This window comes from Nicotiana attenuata, unplaced genomic scaffold, assembly GCF_001879085.1.
Source record: "Nicotiana attenuata strain UT unplaced genomic scaffold, NIATTr2, whole genome shotgun sequence".
Taxonomy (NCBI): Eukaryota; Viridiplantae; Streptophyta; class Magnoliopsida; order Solanales; family Solanaceae; genus Nicotiana; species Nicotiana attenuata.
Window position 1 is genome coordinate 71,746 of NW_017671626.1, and position 9,200 is coordinate 80,945.

Genomic DNA, 9,200 nt, shown 5'->3' on the forward strand with positions numbered 1-9,200 from the left:
GATATACACAAAAGTTATGGGCGGTTAGTAAGGGGGCGTACCTCTTCGTTTCGTAGTGGGGCGACGTGTCGCTGTAGTGCGTCTGTATGCCTTGGTGGCGGATGGGAGGATCTGGTGTATGGCTGGTGTCGATCTCTGTTGGAGCGGGGGAGTTGTTCTCGTCGTCCTTCGTTCCGTCGATCTCTTCTCGTTTCTGAGTGTATCGCTGTTAGCCGTTGGGTCGGCCCATTAAGATCATCCTCGTCCGCTCGTACCTCGGCGCAATAGGCGTTGTGGATTTCCTCCCATGTGGTAGGGGGATATTTCATGAGGCGGCTCAGCAGCTTCCTGGTTGCCCTCGAACCATCTCTGCTTAGCCCGTTCTGGAAAGCGGCGACTGCCATACCTTCCGATACATTTGGTAGACTCATCCTTACCCTGTTAAACCTTGCCAGGAAGTCCCTGAGTCCCTCTCCTGTGTTTTGCCTGATGGCGAAGATGTCGTTGACCCTGGCCTCCGCTTTCTTCGCGCCTGCATGGGCTGTGACGAATTTATCCGCCATTTCCTCGAACGTTGTTATTGCCTTAGCCGGTAGCTGAGAGTACCATGTTATGGCCCCTCCTGTCAACGTCTCGCCAAACTTCTTCAGCAGCACCGACGGTACCTGTTCTTTCGATAGGTCGTTGCCCTTCACAGCGGTGACGTAGTGGATCAGATGATCCTCGGGATCTGTGGTTCCGTCATATACCCTTAAGTAGGGTGGCATCTTGAAGGTTTTTGGGGTGGAGTGAGGAGCAGCTTCTTCGGTGTATGGTTGTTCAACGAACCTTCCCACGCCGCGTTTTGGTAGCAACTTGGGAGCACCGGGGATCTTGTCGACCCTCTCCTGATGTTCCTTCATCTGACCGCGGAGCGCCTTGTTTTCGCTTTCCATTTCTTCCATCTTCTTTAGGATGGCTGTTAGCGTGCCATCGTTGGTCTGTGTCTCGATGGGTCTGTTATTTACCAGTGTAACTTCCGGTTCACCTACTGCAGCAGTGGTACCTACCGTTGGTGCACATACGATGTTATTTTGCGGTGACCTCTCAACCAAGCCACTTAGAGTGCTTGTTAGCCATCTTTCCAGTTGCTCTTTGACCGCTGAGGGTGCTTCCGTAGCCGCAGATGTGGAAGCTCCTTTTTCGTGCAAGATCGTCAGGCCTTCGGATGGGGAAGGTGAGATCTCTGCACCTGGTGTGATGCTAGGGGTTTCATTCAGGATGCCATCGTCACTGGCCTCGTTGAGAGGGCCCAGGAGATTGGTAGTGACACCCAATATGGCTTTCGATCTTGTGTTATTTTCGGCCATTTTCTGTTTTTGAGTGGTGTAGAGAGTAGTAGTTGGTTGATCTCTAGGTGGATACTATGGTTTTGATTCTCGATATCCCCACAGACGGCGTCAAATTGTTTGGCTCAAAAGTTAACGATGTACTTTGTAAGCGATAAAACAATCAAAAAATAGAGAAGGGGTAAATCGTAATCAAATATAATAAGCCTAGAGATGCAAAGATGATAATATTGTAGTAGATCTAATATTGCAAAGTGGCAATGTATGTTAATAAGGTATTTTCGTCAGAAGTAGTGATATAGAGAGAGAAAGACAGAAAATGAGAGAGTTGTATTAGATCAGATGATCCTTTTTACAATGTGGAGGTCTCCTTTATATAATAGGAGACCTTCCTCGAAAGAATCAAAAAGTTACAGAGATAGGTAACGTCTCCCTAGTATAGACACTGAGTTCTAAACGACGTCGCTTTGGTCCTCACGGCCGAGTCGTACCCGCTACGTTGGTCGGCGTACACTCATTGGGGGTACCCACTGGCGTAGAGATACTGAGGGTCAAATTTGACCCTATACAAGTGCATGAGGTAATTTCAGTTGATTCAGCTCCTTCAATTACTCCTACTAATGATTCCTTTGAAATGAAATATAGTCTAACATTCTGTTAACTATCATTATATTACACTATACTTTCATTTTTAGGTCTTTCATATTTAAGAGAAAATGTACTTGCGTATAGGTTACTGACATTACAATCATTAAAATGGGTCATTTGGCTGATGAGGAAATGGGTCTAAAAAGTGGGTAATAGGTGAATTGGATTCTTTACTAATTAGTGTGTACATTTTGTATCGAAAACTGTTATTTGAAAAGTGTGGCCGGGCGTATACTTTTTGTTATAAAAAATGTATAATTTAATTAGGTATTTCCTAGTTACTATCTAAAACAATTAAGGGGACGCCCATAGCGGATGGCGGGCTGATGAAGGCGGATCAAGCAAGATTGAGATTAGGCAAATCCCATTTCAAAATGGAAGAGTAAAGTGAAAATTTATAAGGCATAACACAAGTTTGCATAGTACGCGCGCTTTTTGGGCTCGATGATGGTGTAGCCCAGGAGACAAATCCATGATGTCTGTTGGGCAAAAGCTGAACAATACGTGCCATAGACAAGAAGGGATATGCACATGTCGCCTAAGCTTCGTGTCGAAATGAGAGATGAAAGTGAAGATCTTTATACGGCACAACACAAATTCACATGATACGCACGCTTTTGGTTTCAATAATAGCGTAACCGGAGATAAATCCATGAGGTCTGTTGGTCCAAAGCGGGCAATACATGCCATTTATGCGGGTCTTGATAATTTACCCTGCGCTTAAAGTATGAAAATTTGTTACAATATCAGATTAACTAAAAGGCAATACTTTGTTATATGAAAAATAAGGCAAGTAACCTTCATTTTCCTCTATCTTGCTATTTATTATATTCTTAGTCTTTGTTAATTAATTTATATACATAATATCATCTTGCCGCTCCAACCAACACTTAGTTATAAGCCCAAAAAAAAAAAATTCTAATAAGAAACCCTTTGAATAAACGAGGCTTTCGGGATAGAAAAATTTGCATACAAGAATAATCCCAATTCGATTTATCTAGTTAAGGTTAAATTGAACTAATAGCGTAAATTAAAATTTCATCACAACATTATTAGTGGATATAAGTTAAATCTATTTTCCGATGCCCTCTTTATTCAAGTATTTAGTTTTTTAACAGAGTCGAATGTGAGATTAACTCATGACATTTAACATTAGAAATTGCGAGTTTCAAATGAAAAAGAAAACTCATATGGAAATGAAAGGGTACAGCACGTGCACTTAAATTCAAATTGTTTTTCAGAATGTTACCAACTTTATCTTAGAAAGTGCTATTTTAAGAAGACTAATAAATTGCTCTTAAGAACTCTTTCGGAGACTGACATCTAAAGACGATTCTTCCATATGTAAAACATTGTTTCATTTAAAAAGACGAAAATTATTCAATGCACAAACTTGACTTTCATGACATTCTAGTGCTACAATATCTTTTTGAGTAAAGTTATTAGTTTAAGTGAAATTGACTTAATTCCGCTTGTTTATACTATAACTATCAGTATTACTACTATATAGAAGCCGCTTGGGAAGCAGGTCAGGGTCATCATGCCTGCTTGCCAAGGGCAATTTGGTCATTTCAGGTGCCGAGACAGGGGCTTTTAGGTCTTTTCATTGCCTTTTTGAGTTCTGCAATATTTTCACGGGCTTTTGTACAGCTATACACGTAGCCTAAAATTTGCTGAGTAAGCGCCATGACCTGCAGAGCCTTTTCATTGTTTCATCTGCCTTGCTCTACTCCATCGTCTATTCACCTGCATACCTCTTTATTTTCCCCTTTACTTCTCGATTTCTCTCTGTGAATTCTCCTGTTGGCATATGCAGGCAGTTTATCCATCTTTGTTTTATTTGAATTCGGTGCGTGCTCTTTAATTTAGTTAGTTGTTTGTGCAGTTTTCTTTGTTTATTGCCTTCTTCTACTGCTAATCTATGTTTTGGTTGGTAAATGTTCGTTTTCTGCTCTTTTGCATAATTGTTGCAAGAATCTTTACATACATATCAGTAAATATTCCTGATTTGCACATTTACTATGTGTTTTGATCAAATTTGTTCGTTTTCTGCTGTCTAATTGTTTTTGATTTGCACATTTACTATGTTTTTTTTTATGAAATTTATCTTTTGCTGTCAACTAATCAGTTCAGGGTTAAATAGCGAAGTTCTTTTTTATCATCAACAAGGTCTTAATTTTATCGGTGAATTGCTTCTACTTTCCTATTCTGCTGCACCATGTAAGAGATAAGCCTCAAAATTTATGGACATTACTAACAGAGAAAAAAATATACTTGGACTTCCATTAGGGTGAGAACATCTTTATGTGGCAACACACATCTGTAATAGAAAGATAGAATGTCGCAAATATCCGTGTGCTTATCATCTTCTTATGCAACATTCTTCACCTTAGGATACATGTTTCTGCACTAGATGGCCTCTTTTCCGATATTCAATCATGGAAAAAGGTGTATAAACGATAAACCAAATGTTTACACTTTTTTTTACAATGTCAAGAAGGGAAATGTTGGACTGATCACTAGAACTATGATTAAATTCCTAGAATCCCTCTAAGATTAGAAGATGGCTATACATTTGGTTTTTTGCTCACTTGTACTGAAAATTCCAACACTACCTTATAAAGATTTTATATATATAATATGCCTCTTCCTTCAACATTGCTTATATTATGTATTCATTGGCTTTGATTTCAGGTAGTATTGCCGATTGACGACATCTTTGATATGCTTCACTTGGCTAGACTATCAACTTTGGTGTCATTCTTTTGCATAGCCTCTAAAAAATCCGTAAGTTATTAATATTAATTAACGAATTATAAGTGCCGGGACTTAAAGTACTTAATAAAAAAATCTTGCGCTGATTGACTAATACATGGCATAAATCTGCTTTATTCAGCAGCTGCAACAACTGATACGATCAGGCAAGTCCAACTGTCCAACTTAGTATTTTCAGCTATATCCATATGAAAGAATACTTTGGTATCTTTTTCTGCGGGCTTGGCCCAAAGCGGACAATATCACACCATGTTAAGAGTGTATTGGGGCTAGTTTATCCCAACAACTGGTATCAGAGCCCAGGTTCAGCGGAATGAGTATGGAGATGGCAGAGTGATGGTGCGGGGAGGCATGCACACACAAGAAGAAGCTAGTTGCGGGCTTCGGTTGCCATAATACTCTAACAATGTGGGTGGCACACAGTAATCTCGAAAATTGACCCGTGGATCGTGGTAATGGGCCACGTGGAACTTAGTTCGAGGGGGAGATTGTTGGGTGTGCGAACAAAGTACCACATTGGTAGCTGAAAAGATTGGGAGTCTACATATAAGGTGTAGGGATCTCTTAATGGTGTGAGGCCTTTTGGGGAAAACCGTGCGGGCTTGGCCCAAAGCGGACAATATCACACCATGTTAAGAGTGTCATTGGGCCGTTTAAGCCCAACACGATGCTGCCCCCATCAAACCCAAGAAGTCACGGAAGAATGAGAATATCATCGCAATCACGGCTGTCACACCATAACATATGTTGGTCTGGAATGCTGCTCGACCAGCCTGAATATGTTGACGTTGTATACGCTACACTATGAAACTTCCAGAGTGTATTCAGAGGTGACAAATTCGCTGTCTAGCCATTGCTGGCTGGAATGAGCCCCACAAATCCATATGAGGGTTTGGCAGAAAACCTAAGTCGCGATAATTCATTTGGTATTGTTAGACTATTATTTGCATATTAAGTACAGTGACCAGGTATTGACAATGTGTTACAGAAGTTTCATCGGGTAAGGTCCGATAATGTGGATGCCAATGCAAACGTATATCGAGATGTAATATCTGAGTGATAGGGCAAAATCTGCCCTCACATCCAATATCTTGATCATTATCCTCTTACTGGGTCGTTGTTGTTGTTGAATAATTTTAACAGGAAGAATTCTCTGTACATTTGCTTAAAGCATGATACATATTACTCCCAAAAAACAACAAAAGTATCACAGTTCATATTGCAGCGGAATTTTAACAGAAAGCAGGACTGGAGCTTTAGCCTTAAACATAAGTACTCAAGTTAATTCCCATTGAGCTTATAATTTCGATCATTCTAACTGTACTTTCTTATGCTTTTGTAGTCCGTCTGAAATCTTCTTACATGTCACTAATTATTGAATATTTAATATGAATATCCCTTTTCTAGGAAATTGAATTGAGAACCAAGCTAATGGCTTCTTTGTCGAGGACACAACGAAGATGTTAAATTGTAGTGGTAGAAAGATTTATGTGAAGGGTTTTAGCTTTGATGATTAAGAACTCCCATTTGAGATGAGAAAGTATCACCAGCTATGGTGAATTATAGTAACTAAACGTGCCTTGCATCATATCATGTCAATATGTAGATAATTTATATGTAAATAGATTACTCTCATATCTTTTTTCGCAAGCACATATCATCCCTGAATGACTTTGTACAACTTGAACAATTGTGTTCCTAAAGAAATGCAATTAGTATGAAACAATCGGTATGCAACACTATCTCTATTTGATTCGATATTATGTGAAATTTTTGGTCTCTTATTTCTTTTTTCTGTAAAAATTCATGTCAACATAAAGGTGACCAAGGTTAATTAATTCTCTTACTTAAGCAATAAAAATGTGAATATCATTATTCAGTTTTTTACAATATTGGGCCCGCAACGCGGGCCAGAACCCATCTAATACGGATATAGGGTATACCAACATGTTATATCTGCAATTTAGTTGTCATAATTTCACTTTATTACCCCAAATGATGTAGCAACCAAATTTCATCCGAGGCATTTTTCTCTTTTTGCTTCCCCTTTCCCTTATTCACGAGTCTAGAACATCATAAATTGGCTAGTTTTGTGCTGATTGATAAAGCCTACTGCACGACATCCAAAAAATAAAACAGAAAAAGAAAGTAGTATAACTTAGTGGCATGTAGATCCTAACCCACGATAGTTCTACTAATCAACTATAGTAATCTATATGATCTGATTTCTTATAATTTAGCTAGATTCATATTTAGTACTTTGATAACTAATTAAGAGTAGTTAGTTAAAATAAGGCAACAAATTAAAAATAAGACATGAGAAAGCAACAAATTTTATGGCAAGTAGTTGTTAGGCCACATCACAACCACATATGAATTATAATTGGAAGTTATACAAAAAAAAACTATATATAGTACACTCTAATAGATGGATTTATTAATACAGTTGAACAAAAAAATGGTTTAGAAATTTAGTAGTATCTAAAACCAGAATGCAAGTTTACGTTTACCAAAACCCCAGATTTGGTTACCAACTTGAAAAACCCAGTCGCAGACTTGGTTTTGTCAATTCTTCTTATGCACCAAAATTCATTCAAATCAACTTCTTTTGCACAACCTATCATAATTGGAACGTGAATCTAAGGCAACCACCAGACCCTGCAATGGTAGTAAAAGGCCCAAAAATCTCAACCAGTATGACCCTGGAAAACCAAGATTTTGCTAACAAAGAAGAGGCTCGTGAAACCATTTTCAAGGTGCTAAAGATTTTTTTTAAAATTTCCCTTTGGTTCAAAATGTATATACTCCCTTTGATTTCATTTTATGTAGCACTATTTACTTATTAGTCCTTTTAAGAAAGAATGTTCACTTTTTTATATTTAAAAATAATTTAATTTGAAAATCGCATTTTACTAGTAACATACCTTATGAGTCTTGTATAAATTATACTGCGTCATTACAAAAAGGAGGGGAGGGATTTCAAAAAATGAAATATCATGATTATATACTTAGCTAATGTTCATATTTGCGGGTGCTAAAGAATTGGCATGCTTCAGATGTTAATTGCAAAAAGATCTTCGATCAACTAAATGCGATGGCACAAAATTCTAGGGATTATTGCTTGGTGCTGGTCGATGGTCGACCAGCACTACAACTAACTGTTAAGGTTATATTGCTTTATCGGTACATTCAGATGGGAAGTAATAGCAATGGCGGTATCATATCAACTAATTCTAGTGATGGGAATTGCTTGCTTTGCAAAAACGAGCTCGTTGGTAATTCGAAAGTAACAAGGATGTTATGTTCCCATGTGTTTCATATCAATGGTTGTCCATCTTGTGTTGCCAATGTTGATGGCTTAGCTGATTACATGTTATCCAACATGAAACTTTAAAGTTAGGTTTATTAAACCAAGATTTTATTAGTATTCATTGGAAGAACTATTGAATTGCTGAATAAAATTGAAATATGTGCTAGTTGTTAATTTGAAATCCTTTTCTGGATTGATATTTCTTTTAATTTTATCCTTACCTGGATTTTTTTGTAAGGGACAAATTTCACTAGAAATGTCCCGAGTTATAATGTGATCAGTAATATACACTAGTAAAATTTACTACTTTTTTGTAGTACAAAAAAAAAAACAAGTGTTTCTTCTGCTTTTTAGTGCTTTCGTATTTATTAATTTACAATTATAACACTGTGAATTGCCGATTCCAATTTCCAAGGGCGGTTTCTAGGATATATAGAATCGGTCTTTTACATTTTGAACATTTTTGGGTTATAACATTGTTTTAATCTTTAGTTTAGATAAACGAATTATATAAAGAAAAGAAAAACTTAATATTTACGCTGAAAACTAAATTTGTACTTATACAAGTCATCAAGGTTTAAATCTATATCTATATACTATATTAAAAGCACGAAGCTCCTTAGTGGAATGTCGTTCGTCTTTTTTACCCTCTAAAAATAGATTTCATATTGGACAAAAGTATAATTTAATTATTTTCCTAATATTTTGGATTATATTAAATTAAATAAAACTCCTAAAATTTAGGAATTTAATTCTTTCTTTATACGAATTTTACTTATATAAATTTTATTGAGGAATTCTTAATATTATAACCTTAATTAATTAGAATCCTTCACAATAGAGTTCCTTCTTGAAAACTTCGGTTCTTCTAATTTCTTTTTTCGAAACTTCGATTCTCTATCACTAATATTCAAGAACACAATTGCTTCCATCTTGAGTAGTGAATAGGAGTCCTCGATCATCTTAAGAACAAGTGGTTCCAATGAACGTAGCAGTATGTTTGCTCATCTATTCCCACAACTCATGGTGTTAATAAATAGATTAAATGGGTTTTAAATCAAATTTCTTCATGAAACACACTAGGGATCAAGCAAAGAACACGAACATCAAAAGTTCAAACAACAAAGTCACCTTGATAATTGTTCAAGGAAGATTGTTGT

At 37.1% G+C, this 9,200-nt stretch overlaps 1 long non-coding RNA gene across 2 annotated transcripts; it reads left to right on the forward strand.

Moving 5' to 3' along the window:
• The first annotated feature begins 3,670 nt into the window (after positions 1–3,670).
• Positions 3,671–6,331, forward strand: LOC109209381. 2 transcript variants are annotated; one of them, XR_002065336.1, is made up of 3 exons: positions 3,671–3,804; positions 4,650–4,742; positions 6,138–6,331. It is a non-coding gene; the product is annotated as an uncharacterized LOC109209381 (long non-coding RNA). The 2 variants fall into 2 exon arrangements; XR_002065335.1 differs by lacking the exon at positions 6,138–6,331 and adding an exon at positions 4,852–4,963.
• The last annotated feature ends 2,869 nt before the right edge of the window (positions 6,332–9,200 follow it).